At 38.0% G+C, this 15,861-nt stretch overlaps 1 protein-coding gene across 2 annotated transcripts in view; it reads right to left on the bottom strand.

Annotated features, from left to right (window-relative positions):
- The window catches only part of LOC107596814 (sphingosine 1-phosphate receptor 2-like), a 37,521-nt gene extending 21,876 nt beyond the window's left edge, over nucleotides 1-15,645 (bottom strand). For both annotated transcript variants that reach the window (XM_016287653.1, XM_016287651.1), the window contains exon 1: nucleotides 15,279-15,645. The gene's annotated coding sequence lies outside the window, so the exon portion shown is untranslated. The remainder of the gene's footprint in view (nucleotides 1-15,278) is intronic.
- Between the last annotated feature and the right edge of the window lie 216 nt (nucleotides 15,646-15,861).

The raw sequence follows: 15,861 nt of genomic DNA, 5'->3' as shown, positions 1-15,861 counted from the left end.
TATCAGAAGAGATGAAAGAAAGATAGTGGTCATCTGCGCAATTCGGAAAAAGAGGCGGCTTTTCTGCATTAGGTATGTTTTTTTTTCACTCTTTGTACAGCAGTTATTGTTCATTCTAAAAAAAAATTTTAATGTAGTATATGTGTTACATAAATACATGAAATGTAGAACATATAAAAAAGTGCTCGTGGCTCGTCTGCCAGTGGGTGCCCCCCCACGCATAAAAGTGAAACTCCGCCTATGATTGTGTTGTTACTCCTTTCGAGCCGAAGTTCACAAAATTGGGTGTTATTTATGGGGAGTAGAATTATTTATTTATTTCAATGAATGTAATCAATTAGATATCATAATATTTAGGCTATAATATTATAAATCAGGTTGGTTTGTATTGCTGACGTAATATGCAAATGATATGCGTGCGGCCCGCAAGACTTGCACTTGGACCATAGTGCGGCCCGGTGGAAAAAAAGGTTGACAACCACTGCTCTATTATAATGTTAATTCTAATTTTATCTTCTTGGTTTTTTTTTTTTTAATTAAAAAAAAACTTGACCATCTAACATTTGCACTCTCTATTCTATTTCTATTCTAACTACTTGTTTTATTTATAAAGAAAGAAGAGCCTCTAACACTAGTATTCTCTATTCTTTCTACTTATTTTCTTTTTATTTATTATAAATAATGACCTTCTAACACTTGCATTATCTATTATTTTTCTGTTCTTTCTACTTGTTTTTTTTTTATTTATTATAAAAACAAAATAAGCAAACAAACAAAAAAAAACTTGCTATAAGAAAGAAGAGCCTCTAACACTAGTATTCTCTATTCTTTCTACTTATTTTCTTTTTATTTATTATAAATAATGACCTTCTAACACTTGCATTATCTATTATTTTTCTGTTCTTTCTACTTGTTTTTTTTTTATTTATTATAAAAACAAAATAAGCAAACAAACAAAAAAAAACTTGCTATTTATACTGTTAGGCGAAGCCCCGCCCACGAACCCGCCCCCTACTGTCCTCTTTTTGAAAAACTAAAATATGGTCACCCTACTAAAGCTAAACTTCCCTTGTAATGTCTTGCCATGAGAAGCATTTCTAAACCTGTTGTCCAACAAAAGAGAACACTATAACGTTTTTACTCCACAACTGCTTCCTTTTGTGATCTGACGTAGCATCATGTCACAGAATGAGGCTGAAAAAATTTTCTATACTGTAAAAAAGCATATGATAAAAAGACTATGTTGATTAGCAATGGATTATAAATATACTTAATTATGATGAAAATACCAAAGACGGCTTGCATAACAGATAAACTATACATTGTCGCAGTCACGTGTTTATTGTCTTTGTTTTATCATTCAAAACGTTTATATCTTCTGTTTACTCAGTTACAGCAATAGCAATGCCTTTGTCCATATTAGCAAAGAGTATAGGGATTTCCTGAGTCCTATTACTTTTGTGAAGCACATGTGGAGTTTCTGCGCGAGGGCGCCCTCTGGCATCCAGTATGAATGAAACGGACATTAAATGTGTTTATAGCGCTCAATAATGGCCAATCCATCCTATTTTGTTTATTTTGTTTTTTTTTAAAGTATCGGTTCAGGCACCGGTACCGTTTTAAAAGTATCGATTTGGCACCGGTATCGTAAAAAACCCAAACGATACCCAACCCTACTTAGTATGTTTCACTAATTAGTCTCTCATTTCAATAGATCAGCTTTACCACTGAAGAACAAGCTGACATCAATCTACATGTCTTTACTTCTCTCCATTAATTCCACTAATTACGCCTTTGTGTTGACTTTATGTAAAGCCCAGGCACCCTTTCATGGCCAGGAGGCAGTGGCAGGGTGCCACACAGACTGTGTTCTGCTATAGTAATCCAGCGCGATTTGGAAAGTTGGGTATACGATTGTCATCAGCCGCACGGGGGAGGGGAGGAAACAGGCAGGCGAGATAGAGATAGAGAGAGCTGCTATGGACCTTTTTCACATTTCCGAGTTTCTCAACAGCGGAAGTCGTCATAGTTGGGTTAACTTGAATGGCAGTGAATGGGAGAGTACCACAAATATATTTTTTGCATTCCCATTTGCTCAAATAGCAAAAGAAAAACTCCACAATAGTGTTTTCATGACTTTCAATAAAAGGAAAAAAATTGAAAGAGACTGATAACGGCTGTCAGAAGAGCGAACATGTCAAATTTACCATCCCTCCCATAGACACTGCATTAGAAACACCCTCGCATTAGCGTTAACTATTTTTTTGTAACTTGATGCAAAGGTGATATAATACAAAGAATAGTGTTATAAATGTACATTTAAAAAAAAAATACAAATATGTTAAACTCGTCATCAGTCTTGTGAAAAGGGTCCATTCCACTCAGCTTACATTTAGCTGCATTATTTCCTCTCAGAACATTAGTCAATATTGTGTGGTTCAAGTCCATTCTTCACTGCTCAGTCTCTTTTCCTCCCCTGCGAGGCATTCATAAACAAAAGCCCATTAGAACTCATGGCTTATATTTGTCATCTCTATTTATTTGCTGATGTGTTTCTTTGCATGTGCAATGGGCAAAAAGCGACAGGAAACAAGGAGCTGTGTAAAAAGAAACATAGTGGAGTGGAGAAACCCCCAGTGTCCAACATGTTCTAGACAGTCAGGGTAGTGCTGGACTATGCATAAATATATATGTACTATGCATATTTTATTTAGATATATTTACTGTAGAATTTATAGAATATGCACGCATACAAACACTACCGTTCAAAGGTTTATGTATATTAAGCAACACAAATAAAACTGGTATGCTCACCAAGGCTGCATTTATTTGATAAAAAATACAGTGAAACAATTGTGAAATATTATTACAGTTTAAAAGAACTGTTTTCTATTTGAATATATTTCAAAACGCAATTTAGTCCTGTGATGCAAAGCTGAATTTTCAGCATCATTACTCCAGTCTTCAGTGTCACATGATCCTTCAGAAATCATTCTGATATGCTGATTTGAACATTTATTATTTTAATCAAATGTGTAATTTTTGTGGAAACTGATTTTTAAAAATCAGGTTTCTTTGATGAATAAAAAGTGCAAAAAACAGGATTTATTTGAAATAGAAATGTTTTGTAACATTATAAATGTCTGTACTGTAACTTGATTAATTGAATGCATTCTTTATAAATAAATATTAATTTAACCATTAATTAAACATTAGCTGATTACTGCTGTTACAATGATCAAATATTCTTCATTTAGTACAAACTAATATAACTTAAAATAAAACTTTATTGTTTTATACTATACATTTTTTACTTCTTGCTTTAACATTTTAAATCTACTTGGCTAATGGCTGAGAAGTCTTTTTTTCACTTCTGTGATCCCGATTCAGATTCGTGACCGATTCTCTGCCATCCCCCAACCCCCTATGGTTTAATGTCTACTACTACAAAGGAAAGGCCCACAAAAGGGTGATTAAAAACATCAGGAAGGATTCATTTAGAACCACAGCCATGGTCTCACCGTCTCTAGTGCTCATTAGATTATGAGCTAATGCAATATTACTTCATTATTTAATCTTCCAGAGAACTTCCTTTTAGGCATGTCTAGACGTTCAAGCATAAGATCTCCACACCAAGACCAAGTAAATAAAAACTAAATTCTGCTGAATTATCAATGTCAACCTTAAAATAAATAAATAACCAAACTGACAAACTAAGATAAATGGTTTAACGCTGCAGCACGCTACCGGTATAAAGGCAAGAATCAGTTCAATCTAAACCACAGAAGATCAAGTTTCACAAGTTCTTTTTTTTTCTCACACTCTTCTGCTGTTGTCCCGACATAGGAAGTACCGTTTAATGAAAGATCCTAGAACAGAAATCATGCTTGCTTTGTTCTACAGCCCTGCTCCTGTTACCCCATAACGCAAACCCCACCCATGCTCATATTCTTCTGCTTCATTATGGGATGTGTGTGTGTGTCCCTTGTTCTAGACAGACGAAACACTGTCAGATCTTCATGACAACATTGTACCGTTGTGCAAATGTGACCCGCATGTGTTCCTCATATGCGTCAGTTGTGTATGGGACAGTTGTATGTGCTTGTGGGTGGGTGCGTTTGAGGATTGAAGGTGCAAAAAAAAGAGGGGGAGACTCCACAAAGGAAACAGGCACCCACACAGATGAACAAAGCAGTCTTGATTGCCTTTTGTGATACGATGCTGTATTATAGTCCAGTACCTTTCATCCAACGACGGAAGGGATAAGAAACAGGATGGGGGAGAGCTGGGCACATTAAAAAGTGCCTAAGCTATAACAGATCCACTGAGAGAGGCTCCATATTCGTGCTTCTGGGTATGTTTAGATTTAAATATTCTTTGTATTAAATGATGATAAACACAAGTATTGGCTTTGTCTCAAAAATGCACAATGATCTTCCATATTTCCCAGACCCTCCTGACATATTAGAGCACGTCCCTTTGGGACGATAAAGACTGGATTGCCTCACAGACGGACTGTCATGGTAAAAATTAAAGTTTTACTTCCCCTCCAATAATCTTTAACTATAGTCAAAGACTCATTGACATACTTTGCTCTTTGTCAGAAGCATTACTCAAACTGAAAGGGCACGTCCCTCTTTGATTTTTGAACTGTGACAATTCTAAATGCAACATTAAACAATTCTGATATTATATTATATTAAATCTAACATAAAATATATTCATATATAAAATAATAATACATTTCATACATCTTATACTATCTAAAATGAAGTTTATTGATTATCATCTGTAAAAAGATGTACTCCGGCATAAGTCACCCATTCATGTTAATGTTAATTTAATGTTTTTGCTAAAAAAAAATGCATATAGCTGCTAATTGTATTTGTTGATTTCAAATATAAAACTTATTGAAATGTTTTCAGTGTGTGTATCAGTTCTTTTTGTACGTTTTCATCTAATTTGAACAAAACCGTGATAATATTGATAATCGTGATAACTTTGGTCACTATAATCGTGATATGAAATTTTCATACCATTACACCCCTACTTCATAATATCATGCTTACTATCCTATTTTGCATTTAAAACAAAAAAGTGTTTTGTTTTGGACATACCTTTAGTTATCATGTCTTTGGAGCAGGACTACCACTGGCGCCCTCAAAAACATCTGGTGCATGCTGCCCTTTGTCATTTTATTGCCCATAGGGTGTGGTTTAGTTATTGATCTAAAGCAGATCAAATTCAACAAGCTAATCAGTGCTGGATATGTTACAAGGGGAAGTCAGAAATCATATCATGTTGGCCTTTAACTAGGGCTGAACGATTAATTGCATTTGCGATAATATCGCAAAATGAAATAACGCGATTTTTCAATCGCGGAGGCTGCGATTACACGGTCACGTGACACGCGAGAGTAAAGAGGTGTGTTCGACTTGAAGATCGTTCGGTGTATGACATTAAAGTACGGCGAGAGAAAGCATAAGGAGACGTCTGCCTTCTCTTATAGCTCTCTCAGTACTTTGATGACACACACCCATCGGTCTAAGCAGCGCTGCTTCAAGTCGAGCACAGGCCATCAGCAGAAAAATAAAAGAAATAAAACGATAAACAGCCAAAGGACGTAACTTAGAATGGGAGATGGATCGGTTTGTGAAAGCGAAGAGAAAAGCCATAGATGAAGTGGCACAGACCCAGGCAGGTGCTGGTCATTTAAAAGCTAAATGCAGAAAATATGATGAGGCATATCTTGCTCTCGGCTTCACTCACCGTGTCTATACCAGACGCCACAGTTGTCGCGTCGCGCCGCAACAGCTCTACACTGGATGCGGCAAAGCGACCGTTGCAAATAATTTTAACTTTGTGTCAGTACCTCATAAATAGAACAAGGCATTAATTTAATGTCACGCTGCATCCAGTGTACACAGCGTCACTGATTATAAAGGTTCTACTGTATTTTGCCGCTCGCGTCCGGTGTAGACACAGTGTTTAATGTCGTTGGTGAGGAAAGCCTGTGTTCTATGCCTTAGCGGACAGCAAGAAACCCACAAAAAGTAAATAAATAACAGCGAGAGAATAATAATAATAATAAGTTATTCTCTCTATACTATTTTTCAATGTTTCAAGTGATGCAGGTGTTTTTTTCCTTGCAGGTTTTTTTAATTAAAAAAGTATACATTTTTCATAATGTTTAGTGAAATTATTTGGTGGTTTGAGGTGGGATGGGGATTCGGGAAAGGGGGGCAGATTTTTTTTATAGGTTTAAAGGGGGGCGCGACCAAAAAAGTTTGAGAAGCACTGGTCTAAAGTTAACAGACAGTGTTTAAAAAGTGCAGTGCACATGTTTACATATGTTTATTACAGTGACTTTGAATTACCCAAAGTAGTGTGGTAAAGCAACAGATTTGTTTTTATATTTCTGCAATCTACTTTAGTTTGTGTGATTTGTTACTGACTTTCATATTAATGTTTACACCAGGCTTATTTAAACATAATTATTACATGCTTACAAGGTTGGAAGTTCAACAAATCAGTCAATGTACTGTGATTGTAGTTGTTAAATAAAAATGTCATTCATATCAATTCATGCATCACCTAATTTCATCGTAACATATAGGCCTGGCCTACAGAAAAGAACATTTATGTTTAATCTATCTAATAGCGTGTTGAGCATACTACAGAATTATTTATAGCTTGTCTTTGTTGAATAATACAGAACATAAAGAGCTTTAAAAAATAACTGCATATTAAATCGCAATCGCAATATTGGTAAAAAAAATAATAAAAAAAATCGCAATTTGATTATTTTCCAAAATTGTTCAGCCCTACCTTTAACTGTATTACTGGCACAGCAAGCCGTAAATCTAATATATTGTCTGAATATGTTTTTTCTGCAATATTGAGTTTCAGGGTCCAGGCTTTGACATGTCAGCGCATTTGTGTTTTGTTTTGTATCACCACACATAAGTCTTACCAGCGACACGTGTGTTCGCCACGGATCATTTCAGAACACATTCGCAAAAACCCCTCTTCTCATCGTCGAGGGAGATGAGACCAGACCAGACTTACAGATTACACAATATCAGCACTTTATTGGACTCTTTAAGAGAAGTGAGAGACCATTTTCCCCCAAAAAACGTTGTTTTAGTCTAAATGTTTACCGCGAGTTATGCAAGAATGTCAACCGTTTCATTTAGTCTCAGTAAAAAGAAAATATGAAGTTGTGCAACATCTGTTTCAACAAATGATTGCGCAAAAAAAAATTTTAAAAAAAAAGATTGACTGCAGCAACATCCCACCAGAGAGCACAGATCCAGGCCCTTCTCATGCTAAAAGCCCCCGCGTGGGCAGGATCCATGTCTTTCTGCCTCTCATGGACATTCATGAATTTGCGTTAGCATGAGGATGGGCCTGATCCTATCACAGATGCCACAACTGAAAGAACAGGTTTGATGGACAAAGCCCCCCTCCACAATTTAATCTGCCGAGCTCTAGCGAGCAATCCGGCTTTTCATTCCAACAGGGCTTCCTCGGTGGGCTTCTTCCAGGTGCACAAACAAAGGCAGTCAGAGTAACAATATGCTGTCTATCACAAGGGGGAGGGTGTACAGGTCTGGCACGCTGTTATCTCTTTCAGTACCTGCTGGAAGCTTAATGCACTTTGACATACTGATGCCCGGTAGACGGCTGAAAACCACACTGTGACCACATCACTACATATCCAGCGCTTTATGGAGTACTTCAAGCCACAAATTGTTCAGAAATGTTTTACGGCTCACTAACACAAAAATGATCTCCAAACCTCTTTGTGGCCAGTAAAATGGTTAACGCTATCATAGCACAAGAGAGAGGCAGAGGAAATGCTGCTGCTGCAAGGTTTCTTTAATCTTGAAAGCTGCAATGTCATTTCAACACTTGGGTTCTCTCTTGATTTTGTGCATCGACTTCAGTTTTACATTAGGTGCCCCTACACAGTAACAAAATGTACAATTTACACAGTAAAAAAATGTAAAGTGATAGTTAACCCAAAAATGAAAAGTCTGTCATCATTAACTCATCCTCACTTCATTCCAAAATTTTATGACTGTCTTTCATTTGTGAAACACAAAAGAAAATATTTTGTCGCAGATGTTTTTTTTTAGTTAGTGGAAGTCTCTCCAATGCTGTTTGGTTCATACAGGTTTGAAATGACATGGGGGTGAATAAATAATTTAAATGATTTTTATTTATGGGTGAAAATCAAATATAAAAATTTTTTTTATTTGATGATTTAATGCTCTCTGCAGCCAGTAATTCACTGCACAAAAACACAGTGTGGTTGACACAAACCATGATCGTCCTCCTTGCAAGTTAACCAGAATTAATTCTAGTGTAGATCGTAATTTATTTGACATAATGCTGTAAGGTCTGAATAGATGCACAGACTTTTACGTCGATAACAAAAGATTCCTTTAAAAATTCCCAATTATTTTGCTATTCTAACTATGCACAATTATATGATTAGTTGCATTTTATTGTTTGAGTCTGCATTTTTTCTGCAACACTTTCGGGAACTTATCTGTGACCCATATTTAGGTCATGACCCACCTGTTGATAACCATTGAAACATATTAAATGCAATATATTGCCCAAAATACACCTTTCTGTTGCTGTTCTGAAGATCTGTGTACACATGCATCAATGTTAAGCCGGATTTGCCATTCTGTTGTATATGGCAGATTTATATCAGTTAGGCGGTTTTGCAAAATTAAACCCATAAATAGTGATTTTGCACAGATGCAAGACATGAATAGAAAGAGAGACCTTTAGAAGTTCTTCCAAGACTCGAAAACTCGATTTGTCCTAAAATGGACAAAGTCTTTCCTCCAACTGAAACACTGCTCAGTAAATATTTAGAAGGTTTCCCCTGAGCCTTGTCTGCAATGTGTCTGTGTGAGACAGACAGATGGGGCTAAGTGACTGTGGTGTATACAGCATAAATTTACGGGATTGTGTTTGTGATTGTTTCAACATTAAATATGTACGCTACTGTACAGTTGCATCAAACATGCAGTCTAAAAGGTTGTGTGTATGTTCAGTAAAAGGTAAGCAGCATAAGCAAAGGCAAGGCATTGCTGCGACACTCCCAGCTCTTGGCACAAATACTGCAAGCTCCATATTGCCGGCTGTGAGTTGTAACTTGCTCAGCTGCAGCTCCAAAACAGAAGGTGTTTATTTTGTCCCAGCTGCCACACCCAGCAAAAGTGTTTTTCGGCTGAGAAAAGATGGCATGCTGCCTTATAACAGCGCAAGCCCTAGAGCACTGGAAACCCCAGCCTCTATTAATATCACCAAAGATGGTTTATTATTGATTGGCGTGATTGGAAAAAAACACTGCCCTGGTAGTTCTTCCCTGAACAACAAAACATATTGGTTCGCCAATGATGACCATGTTCCATAATACCTTCCAGTACAAATATCTTTTGTTCTTAAAGATAGTACATCCCAAAAAATTAATTATTTCCTTAAAGGGGTCATATGACGCGATTAAAAATTTTCCTTTCTCTTGGTGCATAAAGAAGATCTGTAAAGTTGCAAAGACTAAAGTCTCAAATCCAAAGAGATACATTTTATAAATTCTTTATAAAAGTTAAGAGTCAGCCACACCTACCTAAAACGGCTCGCTCTAACATGCCCCCACATACCTACATCGCTCTGTGGGAAGATTTGCAAAACGCCGCCCAAATGTTCACGCAAAGAAAGAAGGCGTAACTTTTATTCTCTCTGTAGTATGGTTGCCGCCGCCATATCCTGAAGACGCTGTGTGCTTCGTTGTGAAAGCGAAACTACTTTGTTTGGTCTTCCAAAAGAGGACGATATCCGCTTCGTCATGCCTAGAGCTGATCTCAATACAACAGTATGGTGAGGGATGTAACATTTCCGTCTCACGCTTGAGGTATTCAGCCAATCACAACGCACTGGATAGCTGGCCAATCACAGCACACCTCGCTTTTCAGACTGATGAGCTTTGTAAAAATCGACGCGTTTCAGAAAGGCGGGGCATAGAGGAGAAACAATAATGTACAGTATGTGGAAAATAATGTGTTTTTTTCACTTTAAACCGCATAAACACATTTCATTACACCAAATACACAAAATAATGTTCTTTTTAGCAGCATCATATGACCCCTTTAAGGCATGCGGTTTCAAACACAGAACATTAAAGGTGAACTTTTAGCTGATTATATCCACTCTTTTCAAAATAATGAAAATTAATGAGAACTGTCAAGCTCCAAAACAACACAAAAGCATAATAAAACACAGTAATGTACATACCAATCTTAAAAATGTAACACCCTATTGTCTATGGCATCACTACAAAAACACCCTTTTTGGGCCTTTATTTTTAAAAGTATACTGACTGAAATCTTGACATTAGCTCACCGATTTGTGAACAACTCATTCTTTTGAAGTCAGATATTTTCAATGAATCTGTTCACAAAATCTGAATGACATATTCATGAATTTAACTGAACGAGTTGCTTGTATACTATATAAATCGTATGGACTACTTTTATGGTGCTTATTTTATTTATTATTATTTTTTAAGCCAAATTTGGAGCTTGAAAACCCCAGTCCTCATTCACTTCGATTTTATGGAAAAAGAGCAACCAGGACATTCTTCAAAAATTAATTTTATGTGTTCCACAGAAGAATAAGTAATACAGGTTCGGAACGGCATGAGTAAGTGATTTCATCGATGGGTGGACTATTGCTTTAAATTCTCTGCCTCCCTGACATGAAGGATTCAGTCTTCCTCAGTAAAGTCTCTCTCAGGATGTGCTGCAAGGGTTCTGTGCCTGCTGCCAAAATGCTAAACGCAAGAGTCCTTGAGGGATCGCTCCGCCCACACTGTGACCTGGCCCTACCCTTAACCCCTCAAGTGACCAAGCCCAAAAATCCCACACTTCCAGTTCCCACCACTGCCTGCAACATTTATTTATCTTTCCGTTTGCTTAGATAGCGTTTATTTATTAACTTTTTTATTCACCTCTCATGCACAATCCCTCCACACTGACGTCTGAACGCACATACAGTATGTGACCTGTGTGGGCATGCAGAGCCAAGTCGTGGGGAACAAACCTCCTTCTGAAACGTGTTTCTGGGACAGAGTTGAACTTAAGGTCAGGACAAAGAGCCATCAGGTAGCAATCAGATAGTCGGCGTGCAACCTCTTTAGCCACGGCGAAAAATGTTGGCATAATGAATAGAGCCCGACCGATATGTTTTTTTTTTTTAGGGCCGATACCGATATTAGGGGGTAAAAAAAGGCAGATATCGATATATCGGCCGATATTCTTTGTGTATATTATAGTACAGTACCAGTCAAAAGTTTGGACACTTTCCCATTCGTGTGTCCACACATTTGACTGGTACTATCTATAGAATACAGTATATACATAAACAGAATATATACACATAAACAGTTTTTGCTATGATCACTCAAATGTGGTGATCAAACACTTATTATGACACGTGACAAAGATACGTAATGGAGGCAGGGCATTTAACAATTTAACAATAAACTTTATTATCCAAAATGAGTCTGACATCAGTGCACTAAACAGTGAAGTTGAAGTTTATTCAACTTTAATTAAATTAAATTCCATTCAACTTTATTCCTTTGAAGTTTATTTCACTTCGGAAGTTTCATTCACGGATTTGCGCTACTGTCTTCACACACAGACAAAACTTACTTAAAGAAGTAAGTTACTTACAAAACTAACTTACTTAGAGAAGTGTGAAATAATATACCTCTGTAAATAAATACAATATAAATTCACGTCTCGCGCACTTTAATGCCCTTTTGAATGTAATGTGTACGTTCCCTTGGAACTGGAATCATGGCGGAATATCATGTGAAGTCCACTTCGTAGGGCACTTACGGTCGAATAAGACAGCGCTTGAATGCTGCTGCCTGAACAAGAGACCTCCTTACTGAAGTGAAAGTGTTGTCTGGTGTCACTATCTCACGAACGCGCCGGCGGATCTCCACCAAATTTGGGGGATCCCTTCAGCTCGAGGAGCCCTCTTGAACGCCGCCCCCCGGGATTGCTTGATCGGTCGGCGCCGGACTGCAAATTTAACCACCCGTAACTCCCGAACCCCGGGGCCTATCGACACGGGGGTGGTCTCATTCGAAAGCGGGCCTCTAGACGTACACTCAAATCATGTTCGAGAGGGTTCCTCGAGCTGAAGGGATCCCCCGAATTTGGTGCGGATTCGCCACGCATTACAGAGATATGGCCGTTCAAAGTTTCAATGGTTTTCCATAGACTTAAGTTTTAAAGCGTTTCATCCAGGTCGCCAGTAGCAAACAATGGAGTGCTGGACAAACTAAGTAATTACACCATTTCAAGCATTTTATCTGCGTTATATGTTCTGTAAAAGAAAATAAATATTGGCGGCATATTCACTGATACGATATATCGATGACAGGCTCATATCGGCCGATAATATCGGCAAAACGATATATCGGTCGGGCTCTAATAATGAACAGCACCACTCATATCTGAAGGCAAAGCCTTTGCTGCTTCATGAAAGTTTGAAATTAATTCTGAAAGAAAACTATGAGTGGCTCAGACTGAGACAATAAATCATAGTTATGCCTACACTGAATCCGTGCCCGCAGAGCTCCATGGAAAACTCAGCAGACTTCCACGGAATTAGAACATTCATTCACAAAGCTCTTCACATATTTCAGCTAATTTGCTCATGCTTTCTGCTACCAGCTAATAAGCTTCAAAATGCATTCTGCAGAGGTCAATAGATTTCCTGCAAAATCCAAAAAGAAAAGTACAAAATCCTGGGTATTCCATGTTGGCCTCTCTTAAAAATAAAGGTCCCAAAAAGGTTTTCACAGCAGTTGCATAGAAGAACCATTTTTGGTTCCACAAAGAACTTTTCAATGACCAATTCTCAAAAGAACCATTTTTTCTTGGTGTGAAGAACATTTAAAAAATCTAAAGAAACTTTTTCCACTATAAAAGAACCTTTTGTGCAATGGAAAGATTCCATGGATGTTACAGGTTCTTCAAGGAACCATCAATGCCAATAAAGAACCTTTATTCAAGGCACAGTGGGTAAGATTAAATAAAAACCACAGCTGAATCTTTTCTCACGTAGACATGGGCTGAGAGTGTGAACATGAATGAAGAACGCCAGTGGTGGTCAGAGGAGACAGCGTAGCTGGTTTTGTTCTGGTTTAATGAAGCATGGCATCACATGATGCCAAAGTGGACTACATGTTGCCCATATCAGCTCGGTCTACAGATCAGATCCCAGCGTGATGAAAATCTACTGTTTACTATACCCCACCATCACCTGAGTAGACCCCACATCCCAAACAAGAAACTCTGCTCTCTCAACATCCATCAATAGATCCAACACCTGATATTCCTGCTCGGCTTAATTTCCCCATTTTAGTAATGCTGTTTCCATCCAATAACTAGTTAGCTCTCCTTTAAAAAGCATGCAGAAATTCCCATGTGCAACTGCAGAGCACTCAGTCACAGAACAGACAAGATAATGCAATCATTTCATTTAGAGATTTTAGAAGAATAATGTGGCCACGAACACATTTCACATCCACACTTGAGAACAATGGATGGACAGCTCTCAATGTGATAATCAGCGTTTCCTCTTACATATCAGCTTATCTTTTAGAGGGAGGCATTGTGTACCACAACAATCTTTTTTTCCTAGAGAGAATGTACAGTTGTGGTAGTCAGTACTTCAGAGAGGTGCTGTTAGTGAATGATTACTTTGGACTAATGGGACGGATGCATTTCATATTTGACCTAAATTCAGAAGCCAGCGCAATGGCTTTTCTATGTAGCTTTGGATTCCAAGGGAGACAAAAATCAGTATATACAATAGAGCTGACCTACATCTGTACAATTGTCTGATTTCATTATAAAACAGTCAACACAAAAACCTTAAAGGGCTAGTCTACCCAAAAATGCAAATTCGGTCATCATTCACTCATTCTGGCAAAATCAGCATGCTTTTTTATCCTTTCATAGAGCACCAAAAAAAAGGGACACTATGAAGTTATTTTTACAATCAAGGTCCAATAAAAACGCATCTGGTTCTTGTGGGTCTGAATGTGTGCAAGCATGAATAATGTTTGAGATTAAACAAAGATATTCAAAAAATAACTACGAAAACCCTGTTATCAAGAATCAGGATTCAAACCCATATGACTTTCCTTCTTGCATGGAACACAAAAGGTGATGTAAGGCAGAACAACCAGGCCTCACTTTTATTGCAGGAAAAAAAAATGCAATGAAAGTGGCACAACGTTTTGTGTTTCGCAGACACATAAGTCATACGGGTTTACAACAAAATGAGGATGAGTAAATGATGACAGAATGTGCATTTGTGGGTAAACTGCCCATTTAAGACTCATCACAAAGTGATAAATCTGGTAGGTTTTGAGTAAAAATCCCCTAAACATTTTGTTCCAAAAAAGACAACGCAAACGTTGGATTAAGTAAATGAAGACAGAATTTTCATTTTGGGGTGGACTATCCCTTTAAGAGACACCAGTCTCAGAGCACTCCGTCCAGCCGCGTAATGCCATAATAGAGTCTTTTGTCTTATTAATACAACCTTTAAGAACAATGCCATCTATCCAGTGACGGATGGAGAAATCCTCACGATCCCCACGGTGGGTTTTGCAACGGCCACAAACGTCGCAAAGCTCCCTGCGCGCTATGAGCTCAGCAAGAACCCGTCGCCGTTGACAAATTAAGAACTGCTGCAATACACATGAAGTCCAGCAAGTCTGGATCATGCAGGTCAATGTTTAACTGCAGGCATGTTACACATTACATCGGAGGGCAAACTTTCTCGTAAGACATGCAAAACATATGCGTGTCACACTTTATCTATTTAACTGACACTAGTGGAATATGCATGTGTCGAAAGCTTTGATAAGACTATCCCGCGCAGCTCCTTATCAGATGAGTGCATGCGAGAAAGATCAATGACTGAGCTGACGGTGATAGAAACGTGTCTCTGTTGACAAATAAACACATCACGAACTGATGTTAAAGTGTGCATTTTGAGAACGGCTCACACATCTGTCTTAAACATTTGCATTAGTCATTAAAATACACAGGTCTATCGCGCTGGTATGGAAATGAATGGAGACGTGAAACTATTGTAACACCAAGGAACATTTGTCTTCAGTTAGAGATATGGTTATTTTAGTGCTGCTGGGAAAACTAACTTACCCCATGTGCGACGCTTGGCAAAGAGAAGAAGCGCGTGCCTTTAATCTTCATTTATAAAGTTTACATGAGATTCCGTAATCGAGTCTTGATTCCTTGATCGAGTCTTGAAGGATCCGTTGGGAGAGCCAACAATAACTGCTGTTATAAAAGTCAAAACTTTCGCGGAGTCATTGCTGCATGTAATCTAATCATTAACGCAGCCATGGTTGAGATAAACATCAAAAGACGAGGAAAAAATACTCTACGTTTGCGTTAACGTCTTTAGGACGCGTCAGGTACGGCTGTGTTTTCCGTTTTATTCAAAAATCTGTAATTCCACGCGCTGTTCGACTGAACAACAAGCTCACGGTCTGTGCGCGCGGCGACCTAATACACACACACACGCTCGCGCGCGCGCAAGTACACGCACATCACACAGCACTGAGAATGATTTTTACATGTATTACAAAACATATTGCAAACGGTCGCAAAAAAGATGTTTTCACCGCATTAAAATATTTAGATCAAAAAGGCACATATGTGGTAGTATTTTAGTTTCTCTCTTAGAAATGAATTTTTTTTGGAATCTTTTTTTAGTTCCACC

The sequence above is a fragment of the Sinocyclocheilus grahami genome, unplaced genomic scaffold, assembly GCF_001515645.1.
Source record: "Sinocyclocheilus grahami isolate Dianchi unplaced genomic scaffold, SAMN03320097.WGS_v1.1 scaffold223.1, whole genome shotgun sequence".
Taxonomy (NCBI): domain Eukaryota; kingdom Metazoa; phylum Chordata; class Actinopteri; order Cypriniformes; family Cyprinidae; genus Sinocyclocheilus; species Sinocyclocheilus grahami.
The sequence above is the reverse complement of the archived record's forward strand: the minus strand, read 5'-3'. Positions and strand labels throughout refer to the sequence as shown.